The following is an 18384-nucleotide window of genomic DNA, read 5'->3' on the forward strand; positions in this document are numbered from 1 at the left end:
TGATTGACTCAGGTCATCACATTAGTATAGCTTCGCCACATGTTCACACAGTGAATTTGAGAGCTTTCCCTCTGAAATCACTTACACTGAATAAATAAAAATAATAAATATCCTTCAATCAAACCTTTCACATATCAGAAAGTTGGATTCTGTTTCATCAGTACTGCTCTTTGGTGTTGCAGTTGCTATACTTGGACCCTGGTTCTGGAATTCTTCCTTCAAACAAGGTGATGCTCATGTGCATGTACTTTTTATTGTAACTCTCCATCTTTTTTTTTTTTTTCTGAAAACCCCAAACACAAGATGTATTAGAATCTATAGTACTTAGTACTGTGCTTGGGTTGGAGGTTGAGAAGATGAAAGACGATATTTGTTGACATTAGACTTGAACTTCTGTAGATGTAATTTTCAGGAAATACGTATGAAGGAAGGTTGTTCCAGAAAACGGCAGTTGAATGAATACATGAGGAAGATGAAAGGTTGGTTCTGTGAGTTTGAAGTTGGACAGTAAATGGATGTTGTCTGGTGGCGGCACATATTCGGACTGTTTTAAAGAGAGAGCGGAAATTATAGAACCCAATTCAGAAGAACAGTGCTCATGGAAGTATCTGTAGAAAAGGTATGCAGCAGAAACAGTAGGTCTATAAGCCAGTGAGTGGAGAGACACTGTTAGAGAGGAGTCATTAATTAACTTAACTGCCCTCTTCTGAATGGAATCTAGAAGCCTGAGAGAGGTTTTTGGGGGAACTACCCCAGATGTGTTCCCACATCTGGGGTGGTGCCCACAAATATTCCATGGTAGGGCGGATTTGCGATTTGTACAGAGTGAACAGCTGTTTGGAAGAAAAGTAACACCAAGAGCGAAAGGGAAAACCAAGTTTTTTAGATGCAGAGGAAGCAATATTTGTAATGTGCTTGTGCCAAGAGAGATTAGAAGTCAGGGTAATCCCAAAAGAGATATATCATTTTGCCTAGAAATGGGAGTGTCACCAAAGATAAGCATAGGAGCAGAAAGAATCCTTTTTGCAAGATATAAGACAAGACTAAGTTTTAGAAGGATTGAAATCAACTAAGTTATCTTTGCCTCACTGGAGAATAACCTGGAGATTGGCATTTAAGGAATTGGTAGCGGATATACGAGAAGTTGAAGCTGATTGAGCAGGGCAAGGTTTCTCAAAATGGAAAGTGGAATGCAATGTGCTATCATCGGCAAAACTATGGATAGGATTTCCAGTCAATGGAAGAAGGTCATTAATATACAAGAGGAAAAGAGTAGGGGAAGAACTGAATCTTGGGGGACACCAGCATTAGTGGAGAAGTTAGAAGACAGAGAGCCATCTACCAGTGAGCAGTCAGAGAGGAAAGCTGGATAACCAATTACAAAAAACAGTTGGCAAACCATAAGATGGAAGCTTGTTTAGAAGACCTTTGTGCCAAACATGATCGAAAGCCTTTGAGATGTCAACAGCAACTGCTTATGTTTCACCGAACTTTTCCATTGAATTTGTCCATAAATGGGTAACATAAGCTAGAATATCGCCAGTGGATCGACATTGATGGAATCCATACTGGCGATTGTTGATCAGACGGAAGATTTCTAGGTAGTTTAAGAGTTGGCGGTTAATTGATTTCTCCATTACTTTAGAAAGAGTAGAAGTAATTGCAATGGGACAATAATTGGATGGGAGGGATTTGTCACCCTTTTTAGGAACTGGCTGGATATGAGCAAATTTCCAAGCAGAAGGAAAAACACCTTTGAAATAAGAAAGTGAAAACAGGTGGCAAAGAACAGGAGCAAGTTCAGGAGCACAGGTTTTGAGAACAAGTGGAGAAATACCATCGGGACCTGGAGCTTTCTTAGCATCAAGATTCGTCAAAATCCTTCTGACATCCTTTTGACAAAAGGCCACAGGGGGCATTGAATGGAACATGTTGGGAATGAGGTGTTTTACCAAGATCATTAATACATGAGTTGGAAGAAAAATGGGATGCTAGCAGGTCAGCTTTAGCATTGGCTGAAGTGACAACAGAACCATCTGGTTTTTATAGAGGTGGGAGCAGAGATGGGCAAAAGTTGCAGCCAAAAGCTTTGACAAGAGACCAGAATGCTTGGCTGCCATTAGGGCAACAAGCAAGTTTTCTATTCTTAGCCTGTTCAAAATCTAATTTGGACTGATTAATAACTGCTTTACAATTTTTGCAAGCTTTGGTGTAGGCAGAAAATGAAATTGAAGAATTGGAAACAAGCCAATTATGATATGCAACGTTCTTCTCTTACACATTTTTAGCACATTTATTGGGAAACCAAGGTTTAGATAAGGAACGAGATTTTAATGTGGAGTGTGGAATAAAGGATTTCATTCCTACAAGAATAATTCACTGACACGATCTGAGCATACATTGACATCAGAAGTTTAGAAACAGTAATCTGACCAAGGAAAAGAAGAAAAGAAATCTCGCAGGTCATCCCATTTTGCATTCTTGTAATGCCAAACAATACGAGGTTGGAAATAGCCATGAGATTAAGGCTCCATTGGTGAAGTGACAATCACCAAGTTGTGATCTGAGGTGCTTAAAGGACCACTCACTTCGACCATGTAATTAAAGTGTTGTTTGTGAGAAAGATCAAGCGTGTTGGCTGTATGGTTAAGATTATCCTGTATTCTTGTAGGTAAATGAACAATCGGTGCAAGTCATCATTAGTAATTGCAAAAGCCTCAGCATCTGGACCAGTTGGGTTGGTGTGCCTAGAAAACGAAAAGCCAGCCGGAGTTGTGAACATTAAAATCACCAAGGAAAATTACCTCACTGTTAGGAAAGTTGGACTGGAGCAAGTCAAGTTACAAAGAGAGGAAGTGAAAGAGCTCCGAGTGATTGGAGTTGGGAGAATGGTAGAGACAACAGATGAATTTGACGTGATGAGGTAGAGAAATTTTAAGCTAGAGAAGATTGAAAAGAGAAGATTCCAAATGAAAAAGTCTCTGACAGGGAAGATCGGAATGGACATATACACAAGTACCACCTTTGAGGCGAAAGGAATCATACAGCGAATAATTTTGGCAACCGAGATGAGCAGTAGTTGAATCAACCGATAACTGAGATTCTGTCAGAAAAAGTACATGGGGTTTGGCAGACTGCAAGCAGAAATGCACATCATTGAGATTAGAATTGAAACCACGTATATTTGTGAGATGAACTATGATGTGTTTGGGAGGTTCAGATCTTCTCGCAGATAAGCTTACTTTATTAGTTTGGCAATTCGTGGTGTATTCAATGGTAAGAAAAAGTGGGGGGTGGGGAAGACATGCTGTATGAAGTAAAGAAATTTTTGGATATGGTGTACACATGGTAAGAATATACCCAGATCCTTCACATAACGTGGCCTCAACAATGCTCCCCACATACACACTACTCGGACTCCTTCCAGTCACTATCTGGCAGAGTAGCAGTAGCAAGATTATACTCTAGCTGATCCGGAAGCCTCCTAAAGAGTTACCAATAGGTTCAGTACGGTGTACTAACTAGCGGCCGTCCTGCGAACACCGTTTTAGAGATGTACCCTCGAAATGTACTGAAGATTGGATCTCGCCATCATGTTCATCATAACCTCAAAAGTCATCAGTCATACTGCATGATAGAAGAGGTGGGGAAGGGATGACCGGAACTTAGCTCTGGAGACTAAACATGGGTTCCACCACTTCAAGCCTCCAAGAAGCAAAGTGGCGGTATTGCACCAGTTGATCAGAGTCATCTACCACCTAGTATTGCCTGGTAAGAGAGGGGTGGCATTCCTCCCTGTGGTGTGTGGTGCCACACCTCAACCCCTGCTTACGTTGGTTCACACCTGGATGGTCACCCATAGTGTGCTTGTGCATGGATCACCAAGTTGTGATCACCCAGGATCACCAAGTTGTGATCTGAGGTGCTTAAAGGACCACTCACTTCGACCATGTAATTAGAAGGGTTGTTTGTGAGAAAGATCAAGCGTGTTGGCTGTATGGTTAAGATTGTCCTGTATTCTTGTAGGTAAATGAACAATCTGTGCAAGTCATCATTAGTAATTGAAAAAGCCATCGTGAAGGTGCAAGCAGAAGGTTTCGCTGTCATAGACCGTCCTGATTTCGCTGAAATTGGGTCCACTTGACTTGAATATCACCCGATCATCAGTTCCATCAGCGTTTTAGACTCCCAGGTAGCAAGTACAGCTTGTCTGGCATATCTGAGAGAATATCTGCGACAACTTCAAGGAACCGACTTGGAAATTGTGACTATGTGGTTTCCTTGATGCCATGGTTGCCAGTGTTTTCTCCTGATGTGGAATTTGTATCTTATATTTGCTATTTGTATCATGTTGACTTTGTAGCTTGCCCTCTTAGTGCTTTGATATGACATGAGCAATTGCTTATCTCATTAGCATTAGTAAGGGAACATGATGCAAGAAAGCAAGCTTATATAGCATCAGCCAAAAAAAACACACACACACACTCTCACACACACACACACACACACACACTCTCACACACACACACACACTCTCACACACCCCTTCTCATTTCACCCATCTATCTGCTCCAAATGTTTGTGTAGTTCTGCCTTGAATCTGTTTAAGCTATCAAATTCTACAATGACAGATGGAAGTTTGTTCCAGCAATCAACCACCTGCTGTCTAAAGGAAAACTTTTGCACATCTATCCTACAACCGTCTTTCCTCAATTTGAGTTTATGCCCTCTCAGGTGATTATTCTGAGCAAGAGGAAGAATCCCATCAGCATTGAGCATGCTCAAATCATTGAAGACTTTATACACCTCAATCAGATCACCTTGCAGGTGCTTAGTCTACAGACACTAATTTGCAAAATTTAAGCCTTTCTTCGTAAGAGCAACCTTTTGTTCCATTTGCTAATCTTGTTGCCCTTCTCTGTACTCATTCTAACAGTTCTACATCCTCCTTAAGATGAGGCCTCCAGATTTGTATACAATACTCATGGTGTGGCCTGACCATTGCCTTATACAAGGGGATAATCACCTCCTTATCCCTGCTAGAAAAATTCCTGTATATCATTGACAAGACACCATGAGCTACTCTTGCAGACTGTTTGCACTGCTCAGAAAACTTCATTTACTGCCTGCACAATTACCCCCAGGTCCTTTTCGCTCTCTACCACTGTCAGTGTAGTACCACACAGTTTAAACGTTACTCTGGGTTACTGCTTCCATTATGCACTACTTTACATTTGTCAATGTTAAACTTCATATGCCACCTCTCAGCCCATCTGCTCAACTTTTCTAGATCTTGTTGCAGCAGTGTACTGTTATTAGTGTCATTAACAACCCTGCAGACCTTCGTATCGTCTGCAAACTTGGACATTAAGCCTGATATACCATCGTCTATATCATTAATGAATACAGAAAACAACAATGGACCCAACATTGAACCCTGGGGGATTCCATTAATAACATTTGTCCGCGATGAGCAGTGTCCATTGATTACCACCCTCTGTCTTCTCCCTCTCAACCATACTTTTATCCATAGCAGCAATTTGCCTCCAATGCCACACTGCTCTTATTTGTGCAGCAGTCTTCCATGTGCAACAGTATCAAAAGCCTTTCTAAGATCGAAATATATGATATCAATATTATTCTTTGAATCCAGTTCCTTTGTGACTACATCATAGTATCCAATCAAATTGGTCAGACAAGACTTCCCCTTAACAAACCCATGCTGTGTCCGAGCTATAACTGAAGTCTTGTCTAGATGATCTTGCAATGTATCTTTAACCGTTTGCCTGTCCTGTGCATCACATGTGATACACACAGCGTATTTTCTATATGATTGTGCATCACATGTGATACACACTTACTGGAGTTTTAAATATGATAAATTTGCAATAAACATCTGAAATGTACTCAGTTTTTCGATCTAAACACATTATAGTTTGTCTTCCAATTCAGTGTGCATCACATCTGATTCACAAAGCGCAAGAATGTGATTTATCTGAAATAATATGGTGGAGTTACTAAATGTATAAAAAAAACGCACAAATATAAATAAAGTAGCTTTTTATTTCTCATTCAGTACACTACATAATATTATTTATGGTATTAATTGAAACAAGGTAGGCAAAATGGTTTGTCACGTTCGACACATTCTGTTGAGACTTGTTTAGATTTTTTCATTGCTTTTTTGTGATTTTCCTTCGATATGATTTTTGTGTAACAACAATGACACCTTCAAACAACGAGCTTTCTGTCTTCTCTTCTTGGTATGTTTCGTAATATGTGGGCCTTTTTAATTGGTTTATTTGTAGAGCTTTTTTCGGCCATACCCAGCAGAGACATCATAACAGCTTTTGAAAATGGTGCTAGCTGGATTGTTTTATTCGAGTAAAACTTGTTATAGATAACCAACTATTCACTACAGCAATACTTTTCGATACCATTTTACACTGTTTCTGGCCAGACTATAATATGAGATAATTTGATCTGAAAGATTAATTCCTCCTTTTATTCTGTTATATTCTTTTATAACTGCAGGTTTTGAAATTGTTTCTCCTTTTTGGTTTTTCTTTTCAACGGCCTCTCCTGCGTTTCTTCTTTTTTCAACGGCTTTCTTATTTGTACCGTAGTAAGCTGAAATCATATACTGTATATATCTTTCTTGCCTTTATATTTCATAACACGTATTCCATTGATATTTACCATTCCTACTACTTCTCCTTTCTCTAATTTCTTTGACTTTACTTTGTTGGGCAGTCCTTTTCTATTAGATTTTAAAGTTCCACAATAATCTGTATTTTTGTTCTTCGGGTAAGTTGCTAAAGGTATGCTACTGTACCAGTTGTCTGCAACCAAAATTCTGCCTTCATTTAGCAGTGGTTCAGCTAAAGATACGACTACAGATCCGGAATGATCCAGGCCTGGTAATAAATTAGAAATTCCTTGGCTGCATTAAACATAAATTCCATATATAACCCATCATTTCACACAGTTTGAATAATTTAATCCTGTATTTATGGGCTTTTCCTGGGTTATATTGACAAAACTGAAGTCTGCCTCTGTGGGAAATCATAGTTTCATCAATGGAAATTTCTTCGTCGGGGGTATAAACTTCTTGAATATTTTTATAAAGTTTTGTGAAATTAGAAATTTCATATAACTTGTTGCCTGGTACCGCTGCTTGATTGTCTGGGACATGCAGTTTTTCAAAATCAAGGTAAATCTGTTATAGCTCATACCAATTTTGTGCAAACAAGGATGATAATATAACTCATCTTTCTTCCAGTAATATTCTAGATTTGGATACCTAATAAGACCTGTGGCAAAAATCACACCAAGAAATGATCTCATTTCTTCTTCTGTTACATCTGACCATCTTTGCATAAGTGATGTATGTAAAAGAGGATATCTTGCTAAATGCTGCTGTGCATTCTTATTTGTTTCGATCATTAGTTTTATAATTTCCTTGTCAATAAACTGCTCAAAAACATCAGTTGGTTGCACGATACCATTGGTTGGAGAAATACGTATTTTCAAACCAGAATTTCCCGTGAAATTAATTCTTGGCGATTCTTGAAAATTGCTTCCCCATGTAGTCATATTTTGTGGATTATTGTGGTTAGGCTGTACATTTTCAACACCACATGACTCTGAAGAAGAGAAAGAATTGTTTGAGCCACTTTCTTCATTAGACTGTACATATTCATCTTCACTGCCATTGTCGGAATATTGGCCATCATACAACATCTCATCCTCAGAACTACTTTCTTTATCGCTAGTCGGTTGTTTTCTTTTCCTGTAAAACATTGCAGGGTTCATATTAAGAACATATTACAGTGAGGTAATAAACGCTGGACCAATTGTGCATGTGTTCTAACGGTTTGGCGCAAATATAATATGAAGAAGTGGGAGACGGGGTAATTCTAACGTGCATCATATGGGATGCACACATCCTTGCATATCCTTGGTCCGTTACGTGTACCCTGACCTACTAGATACGTAAAAAATTACTCTAGAGAGCCACACAACATGATAAAAGTAGCTATTTCAAACGAATGTACAGCTTAGTACATGAAAAATGTATGTGGACAGGCAAAAGGTTAATCAGTGCCTCCATTAATTTCCCTGGAACAGAAGTTAAACTATCATCATCATCATCAGCCATTTTCAATCCACTGCAGGATGAAGGCCTCTCCAGCAACTTTCCAGTTCTTTCTGTTTTGAGCACTGGCCATCCATTTACTACTCAAAAACTCATGAATTTCATCTATCCATCTCCGCCTTTGTCTTCCAGGTTTTCTTCTAGCTCCTCTTGGGTACCATTCTGTTATTTTCTTAGTCCATCTGTCATCATGTCTTCGAGCTATGTGTCCTGCCCAAGACCATTTTAGTTCTTTAGTTTTGATAAGAATGTCCTTTACTTGAGTTTGCTGCCTAATCCATGTGTTTCTCTTCTTATCTAACAGTCTGATTCCCAATATAATTCGTTCCATTCTTCGCTGTGTAGTTCTTAGCTTCTCTTCCATTCTTTTGGTGAGTGCCCAAGTTTCACTTCCATAAGTCATGGTGGGGAGTATACATTGATTCATTATTTTACGTTTCAGACAAACTGGGATATTGCTCTTCAGTATGTGACTATATTTCCTGAATGCTATCCATCCAAAATTTATTCTTCTCTTGACTTCCAGCCATTTATCATTATTCCAGCTAATAACTTGTCCCAGATAAGTATATGACTCCACCTTTTCAATTACTGCTCCTTCAATCATTATTTCCCTTTCCGTGGCATACTTGTTCATCATTACTTTTGTTTTAGCCATATTCATCTTTAGTCCAAAATCCTTACTAACTGTGCATAACTGATTAAGATTTTCCTCTAATCCTTTGGGATCGTGGCTTATGACCACAATGTCATCTGCAAATCGTAAATGGTTTAGGTACTCTCCGTTCACACTGACTCCTTTCTGCGACCAGTCTAATCTTCTGAAAGCTTCCTCAAGGGCAGCAGTAAACAGCTTCGGAGATATTGTGTCTCCTTGTCGAACTCCTTTCTCGATTTTAAATTTGCTACTGTCTTTGTCTAGTCTAATAAAGGATGTAGCACTCTCATATATTTTCTTCAAAATCATAATATATGGAGTATCTATGCCTTGTCTTTCCAGTGCCCGAAACATTGCCTTATGCTGTATGGAGTCAAATGCCTTTTCATAATCCACAAATGCCAGGCATAATGGTGTTTTATATTCATTTGCTTTCTCCATTAGCTGTGATATTACGTGAAGGTGGTCCATAGTTGAGAATCCTGTCCTAAAGCCAGCTTGCTCTTTCGGTTGATTCTCATCAAGTATTCTTTCTAATCTGTTAGTAATGACCCTTGTGAACAACTTGTAGATATGGGATAACAAGCTAATTGGTCTATAATTTCCAATTTCTGATTTATCTCCTTTTTTATGCAGCAATACTATGATTGCATTATTCCACTGCTTAGGCATCACACCTTTTCTAATGCACTTTGTGAAGAGCCTTGCCAGTTTTTGTATTATGTCTCTTCCTCCCAATTTTAACAACTCTACAGTAACTTCATCTTCCCCCGGGGCTTTCCGATTCTTCATTTTCTTCAATGCATGTTCTACCTCATCAGGAAGAATATCGGGTATGTCGTATGTGTTGCTACTTTGCAATCCATCTTCCCCACTGCTGGTATCATTCCCTCGCTCCTTGTATAATTCTCTATAGTAGTCTTCTGCTATTTGAATTATGCCTTCTCTGCTGTTTATAAGTACACCATCGCTATTCTTCAGTTTCAGTATCATTTGTCTTTCTGTATTACTGCTCATGGCTGCTAATTTAAATCCTTTGTTTTCCCTTAATGATTGTTCTACTTTTCTTGTGTTAGATCTTATGTCCTCTCTGAGTCTCTTTCTAATGGCTTTGCATAGCTCAGTATACTCAATTTTCTCCCTGTCAGTGTTTTTCTTGCTCTTCATTTGTCGTCTTTGGTTCATCATGACAAGTGTTTCTTGACTAATTTTTTCTTCTTTGGATTTCTGTTTCCCTATAGGTTTCTTGGGCTTTATCACTTTCAGAAAGTTGTAATATTCCTCGTCGATATCTTGGTCCTGAGCAGTCTGCAGAAGCTCAAACTTGTTCTTAAGTTCCAGTACATACTGCTTTTTCTCCTCCTCTGTTATTTCAAAGACATTTGTATTATTTACTCGAGTCAGTTTTTTCCTTTCCTTTCCTACATCTATATCAAGTGTACATCTTACCATTCTGTGATCACTTCCAACATTTACCTTATTCAGGACGGTAACATCATTCACAATATATCTTCTGTTAGTGAGGATGAAGTCGATTTCATTAGTTGTTAATCCATTTGGACTCTTCCATGTCCACTTTCTGTTCACCCTTTTCTTGAAAAAAGTGTTCATTACTGACATTCCTTGAGATTCTTCAAATTCCACAAGTCTTTCACCTCTTTTATTTCTTTCACCAATTCCAAAATTTCCTATAGTTTCTCTTTCTGCGCTGTTTTGCCTTTTTCCAACCTTAGCATTGAAGTCCCCCATAATAATAGTGTAGTGGGTTTTCTGCTCATCTAGAAGACTCTCAATTTCAGTGTACATTTCTTCAACCTCTTCATCATCATGGCTCGATGTTGGTGCATAAATCATTATAATCTTTAGCTTGTGCCTCTTAGAAATCTTGAGTATTAGTCTTGACACCCTTGGTGATGTACTTTTGAATTCCAAAATGTTGTTTTTAAAATCTTTATGGACCAGAAACCCAACTCCACCTTCACTCCTTTCACTATTTCCATTAGTGTACAGCAGATTTCCACTTGATAAACTTATAAGTGATTCATTTCTTCTTCTTGTTTCAGCCAAACCGAAGATATTCCAATTCACATTTTCTAATTCCTTTTCCAGCTCTAATATCCTGTCTTCACCGATGAGTGATCGTACGTTATAACAGGCCAGGTTCAATTTCCGTGCGTGGCAGCCTGGTCGTACCCAGAGATTCTTAGCACCCTCTGCTTCCACTCTGATCCTCTCGCTGCCGTAAGAGGGAGAGTGAAAGCTGCTGGGGACTGAGGGCCATTTGTATTGTTGTGCTCTCATTGCTGGAGGGTTTGGTCTTTTCCTCTTCACGCTGACCAGGCGTCTTGAAGAGAACCACTCTACACGTTCATTGCCACCTAAGTGACGTAACAGGCCTTACCATCGAGAAGGTGTGCATGAGTGGATTTTAGGGAGGCAGGCCAACCGGACTTCTCCTAAATCTTCTGTAATAGAGAGATATTGGATCCATCAGTGTTTTAGGCTGAGTGTCTGATAACACACAGTATACCTGTTCCCCTCTAAGTTAAACTAACAGGTCTGTAATTACCTGTGTCTCCCTTTGATCCTCATTTGGGATTGGGGTCACATTTGCACGTATCCAGTCTATGGGTGCCTCCCTTGAGTCCAAGGAAGCTGCCATAATTATGGCTAAGGGTTTGCGTACTTCCTTTGCTGCCTCCTTTAATATAACTGAATAGGTTCCATCCACCCCAGGTTTCTTAGCATTAGCATCAGTAAAGGCATATGATGCAAAAAAGCAAGCTTATGCAGCATCAGCCAGAAAAAAAAAAAAAAAAACTTCCACTTCATCCCTCCATTCGTTCGAAATACCTGTCCAGCTGAGCCTTAAATTTATTTAGGCTATCAACTTCCACAACAAGGGATGGAAGTCTGTTCCACCAACCAACTACCTGCTGGCTAAAGACAAATTTCTGGACATCTATCCTACATCTGTCTTTCCTCAATTTGAATTTATACCCTCTCAGGTGATTATTCTGAGCAAGAGGCAGAATCCCATCAGCATTGAGCTGCTCAAACCATTCAAGGCTTTATACACCTCTATGAGATCACCTCGCTGGTGCCTAGTCTCCAGACACCGTAATTTGCAAAACCTAAGCCTTTCTTCATAAGAGCAACCTTTTGTTCCATTCACTAATCTTGTTGCCCTCCTCTGTACTCGTTCCAGCAGCTCTACATCCTTCTTGAAATGAGGCCTCCAGACCTGTATACAGTACTCAAGTTGTGGCCTGACCATTGCCATATATAAGGGAATAATCTCCTCCTTATCCCTGTTAGAAAAATTCCTGTATATCATTGATAAGACACCATGAGCTACTCTTGCAGCCCGTCTGCAAGTTAAGCTCAGAGAACTTCATATCTGCCTGCATAATTACCTCCAGGTCCTTTTCATTCTCTACCACTGTCAGTGTAGTACCACAGAGTTGATACGTTGCTCTGGGGTTGCTGTTTCCCGTATGTAGTACTTTACATTTGTCAATGTTAAACTTCATTTGCCACCTCTCAGCCCATCTGTTCAACCTTTCCAGATCCTGTCGCAGCAGCATAGCGCCAGTGGTGTCCTTAACAACCCTGCCAACTTTTGTGTCGTCTGCAAACTTGGACGTTAAGCTTGATATATCATCATCAATATTATTTATAAATGCAGAAAACAATAATGGACCCAACACTGAACCCTGAGGGACTCCACTGATAACATTAGTCCGTGATGAGCAGTGTCCATTGATTACCACTCTGTCTTCTCCACCCTCAACCACCCCTTTATCCATAGTGCATGCATACTTGCATGTACGCTAATACTAGGAGCATTGTAAATAAATTTGATGAATTTGAAGTACTGATTAAGTCATCAAAGACAGACAGTATAGGAATAGCTGAAACATGGTTTGTTTACTTAGACATAAGTGATTCTGAATTTGAATATGGGAAGTACGGACAGGACAAGAGAGGTAAATGGGGTTATTATGCTCTTGGTTAAGAAGAATATTAAATCTGCATCCAGGTGACTTGGATGACAAGTGCAATGTTGAATCAGTTAATGTGATATCAGCAGTGGTAAAATTGAGAGTAGGAGTGTTATTGGCCTAATGACTGTGCTGAGTATACCAAACAGCTATACAGGGAAATAGAGTGGGCCAGCAGATCATAATGGAGGATTTTAACTTTTGCAACAAGAGGAAGCAATACTCTTGATGTGGTTATCAGCAGTAATTCTTTATGCATTAAAAATCTGCAGGTAACTCGCCCACTGGGTGGCAGCAATCACAGTGTACTAATGTGAAATTTAATTAAAGACATAACTACTGTCAAGGGTAAAGGAAAAGGCTTTTGTAAGGGCAACTGCAGTGGTCTCAGATAGTTTTTAAATTCTGTGCATTGGGAACAACTGATATTGTTACCAACAGCAAATTCTAAATGGGAAGTAATCAAAAGAATCTACTAGGCTTTTCATACCAACAAAGAAATACCGTTCAAGGCTTAGACCTAAATGGATGTCAGCTGATCTATTGAGACATGTGGCAGAGAAGAAAAGTGCATGGGATGCATATAAACTATCAGGTGATACAGAAGCCTATGGGAGATATAATTTAGTCTGTAGTCAAGTCACAAAGGAGGTTGGGAAAGCTGAGGCAGATTTTGAGAAGTCTCTGGCAAAGAATGCAAAGAAAAATATCAGACTTCTATTTTATATTAACAGTAGAAGTAAGGGGTTGAATCACATTGGGGCACTTGATATCTATGGGTCTGTTGATGACCCTGCTCAGGTTGTGGACAAATTGAATAGGTATTTTGCATCTACATTCACACTTGAGGATTTATTTAGGGGAGCCAGAAGTTTATAAAACTAATGAGGAGCTAAATGACTTTGTGATAACTGAAAAGAAAGTGAAGGAGAAATTGAGGATGGACATAAAAAAGGCACCCATGGTGGATGGAATCTATCCAATTATATTAACGGAGGCAGCAAAGGAGGTAAGCAAACCTTTAGCTATAATTATGAGAGGAGGAGAGGTCACTATGGACTGGAAATGTGCAGATATACAGTTCATAAAGGTGGATCAAAAGGTGACATGAGTAATTACAGACCTGTTAGCTTTATGCATGTTTAAAGGAAAATAATGGAATCAATGGTTAAAGAAGTAATGCAGGACCATTTGGACAGACATACAATTATACTGCAATCACAGCATGAATTTGTCAAGGGGTGGTCTTGTCTAACCAATCTGATAGGTTACTATTATGCAGTGACCAAGGAACTGGATGCAAAAAATAATTTTGACATGATATACAGTGGACCCCTGCTTTACTATATTAATCTGTTCCAGAGATACCATTGTATTGTGAAAATATCGTAATGTGAACCCAATAACACATTGTTTTTTGGTAATTTGATCCAAGACCTCAGAAGTTGAAATTTTCGCTATATAACTACGCTATTATCTAAAATCACCTTTTAGAGAGAACTCTAAAAGGTGATTTTTATAATGGAAATTGTACATAATGATTTAAAAAATTGATTAAAACTAATATATTGCTTAAAGCACAACACAAAAAATCACTTCAACTAAAGGATACAAAAACAAAACACGCAGCCAACACGTTTACAAATGCTGCTATTGGCTGAGAGGAAGGACCACGTGGTCCGGTCGGAGACGATCGTAAGCCCATCCCATCGTAAAGTGAAATAAGTAGGTGCCTGATAACATCACTAGTTAGTGGAATCAGCTGCTTTAATTTCAAAAAACCAATTCAGATCATTAAAATGCACTACACTTTCATTGTTATCATATGTTCGGTTATAAGAATCAATTTTGAATGCCTTTGTGATATTTTTCTAAAGCACATTTCTGGAGGTCACTACCGTAAAACAATTTGTGGTTTCTGGTTTATTGGGCTTTTCTGTTAGTGCAATCTATTATAAATGGGTAGTAAACTCTATCTTATTGCCTTTGTGATAATACCGATAACTGGAATTCTGTGTGTTTTTATGTTATTATGGTGAAATGTGTTTCTCATTCCATGAAATCTTCAATCGGCGAAGGTAAAGCAAGCCAACATGAGAACCACAGGAAACTTTTAGTGGTCAAACGCATTTCCCGATACCGTAGCTTCTCCCTGCATTCTCGCTAAACAGATGGTGCATGTTATCGATAGTGGCAGTAGAAGTTAATAACGATGTATTGATTACTTTAGTTCACGAGTGTAATGCCTTCATGTTCAGTTCATGAGTGTAATGCCTTCCTCGCTGAAATTTACTTACACCCTCCAGGCTACCTCAGTCTTAGAGTGTTTATCCCCCCCTTCCCTCTGTTTTAACCCAATATGAAAACAACTTCTACTGATAACACACACCGTCTGTAGAAGTCGTTTTTGTATCGGGTTAAAACAGCGGGAAGGGGGAATAAACACGCTAAGACTGAGGCAGTCTGGAGGGTGTACCCATAAATTTCAGCCCACCCACGAACTCCGATAATTTGCTTTTAATAATAAGAAAAAACTAATCAATACATCATATTGACTACCACTACCGATAACACGCACCATCTGTTTACCAAGAATGCAGGGAGAAGTTGCGGTACCAGGGAAACGCTTTTGACTGTTAAAAGTTTCCCATGGTTCGCATGTTGGCTTTCTTTACCTTAGCCCTTCAACATATAAAAAGCATAAAGAAATTTTCAGAATCTTATCTTCATTCCTATTTATTATTATTATTATTATTAGCTATATGGTGCAAAGAAGCCTGAGGCTTATGTTGCACCAGCCAAAAAAAAATTCTGAATTAGCCTGAGACAGAAGTATAAGGGAATCACCAAGAAAGAGAAGAATAATGATATCCAGCTCAGGACTCTGGGTGTGCCAAGTCCATACTCACCAGATGTGAGCTCCTGGGGTTTTTTAAGCTTCATAAACTTGTTACTCCATATCTCACTTGCACAAATTTTATTAGTTGCAATTTGTGCATGCCATGTTCTTTGTTATTGCTTGCTTATCTTTTTTTACTGTTTTAAATTTTACAATCCCCCCCCCCCAAAAAAAATGTCAGTGAACAGAAATATCAACTAGTTAGTATTTACATATTACACTATGTATTAATTAAGCTATGTACATAAGCATAAATTTATTTTTATTTTGCTGTGGAAAATTGTTAATTGATAATGTAATAAAGTGTAAATTTGTGATCTTTACTTTTATAGTCTGTGGATAATATTCCTCCTATTTTTGCCTATTAGAATTGCCATTTAATAGAATTAAAATTCAATTTGCAAATGTGATCACAATGACCAGCGCTTACCATATATCATATAGCGAATGGTATTTTATTATGGAGAGTCCATTGTAAAGTGATTTGATCATATGACCAATCATAAAGCTTGCGACCACTTTACTTGGATTTTAGGAAGGCTTTTGATACTGTTTCACCTAAAAGACTGCTGTACAAATGAGCAATGTGGCATTAAGGCAAGTTACTGCAATGGATAAAGATATGGTTAATTGGAAGAAGACAGAGTGGTTATTAGTGGACATTGCTCTTCATGGACTAATGTTATTTGTGGAGTTCCCCAGAGTTCAGCGTTGGGTCTTATTGTTGTTTTCAATATCTATCAATGATATTGATGGCTTAGTGTCTAAGTTTATAGATGAAATGAAGATTGACAGGGTGGTTAACGACAGTCATCAGGTTTAGCTCCTGCAACAAGTTCTAGGAAAATTGGGTCAATGGGCTGAGAAATGGCAATTGAAGTTTAACATTGACAAATGCAAAGTACTGCACATTGTAACCCCATGTTATAACAGTAACCCAAGAGTAACTTAACTGTGTGATACTACACTCAGGGTATACAGGTATGAGTATTGTATACATGTGTGGATGCCTCACTTTAGGAAGGATGTAGATCTGTTGGAACATGTTCAGAGAAGGGCAACCAAATTGATGAAGGGAAAAAAGGATCTCTTACGTAGAAAGGCTTGAGTTCTGCAAATTGCAGTATCTCGAGACTAGGCACCTTCAGAGAGATGTGGTGCCTCCGTAGCCAGGTGTGGGGAGGAGCAGCAGTGCGTAACACACGCTTCTTGATTAGACCGGGGTTCAAGCCCGTCACCACCAAATACGGAGGATGCGGAAAGGTCAAGGGAATAACCACCGCATATTCCAGGAGCAATATGGCCTTAGTTGCTAATGCTCCTAAAAACCCAATGACAATGGTATTACACAGAGAGATGTAATTGAGGTGTTTAAAGCCATGAATGGATTGAGTAAACTGAATGTTAATGGGATTCTTCCATTTGCTGAGCCTAAACGCATGATGGGACATTAATTGAAATTGAGGAAGGATGGTTGCAGGATAGATTTCAAAAGTTTGCCTTCAGCCAGCAGGTGGTTGATTGTTGGAACAAGCTTCCATCTGTTGTTATGGAAGTGGATGGGTTGAATAAATTCAAGGGAGAACTAGACAAATTCTTGGAGGGTATGGATGGGTGAACTGTTTTTCTTTTTTTTTTTTTTTTTGATGATGCTATATTCTAGAAAGTAAGCAAGATGAAGCTTGCTTACTTTCTTCTTCTTCTCCTCCTGCTCCATATGGTGCAAGGTAGCCTGAGGCTTGTGCTGCACCAGCCAAAAAAATTCCCAAGTTACCCTGGGAGAGAGAGAGAGAGAGTGAGAGGAACCACCAAGAAAGAGAAGAATGATGATATATATATCCAGCTCAGGACCCTGGGTGTGCCAAGCCCATACTCACCAGATATGAGCCCCTGGAGGGAAGATTGCATCATTTGCCATTACTACTACTTATGGAATTCATATTTCAACGAATATCTGATCTGCTGACTACAAATACACCTTCATTGATTTTAGCATCACTAATGCATGTAAACTTTAGTTAAACATTGAAAGCAATCTCCATTCCTATCCATAGCTTTTATGAAATTTTTTGTTTATCATTTTATGTGAAGCGGTAATAAAAATTTGTTCGATCAACTGGCAGCTTAGAGATGACATTTTTCTTTTCAGGTATAAGATTTTGTGGAAGGGGCCCAAACTTTAGTTTCATAACAAATGGTTTTGATTTGACTGTCCTACTCACACAAAAAAGGAACAATATTTTATATAGCCAGATTGGAGACCTACATTGGAGGTCTACAGTCTGGTCATTGCTGAACACTGCATCAAGATCTAAAAAACTTGTGATTTTAGTACTTCACAATCAGCAGTCAGACTATTATGAACAGATGAATTTCAGGGGCGTTAAAAATTGGTAGTGCATTAAAAAATATACTAGATCTACCATGTTTCTTTTCAAAAATATTATTTGCTGTTCAGTGTTATTTATAGATGCATTATCTTCATAATGTTAAAGAACAATTATATCAAGGTAATGGGTACGTGAGTTTATGAAGTTTGGTTGGAAAAATATAGACAGAGGAGAGAAGTGTGTTTGAAAAAAATATATATATTTAAAATAGTAATCTTAAATAGCTAGATAGCAGATTTGCCTAAGACTTTTATTTGGATTCTCAAGATTGTTTT

At 38.7% G+C, this 18384-nt stretch overlaps 1 protein-coding gene across 1 annotated transcript in view; it reads left to right on the forward strand.

Moving 5' to 3' along the window:
- LOC150081275 (fatty-acid amide hydrolase 2-like) overlaps nt 1-18384 on the forward strand; it is a 65804-nt gene that overhangs the window by 1223 nt on the left and 46197 nt on the right. The window lies entirely within an intron of this gene.

The sequence above is a fragment of the Mastigoproctus giganteus genome, chromosome 8 (genome assembly GCF_048544385.1).
Source record: "Mastigoproctus giganteus isolate SK-2022 chromosome 8, ASM4854438v1, whole genome shotgun sequence".
Taxonomy (NCBI): Eukaryota; Metazoa; Arthropoda; class Arachnida; order Uropygi; family Thelyphonidae; genus Mastigoproctus; species Mastigoproctus giganteus.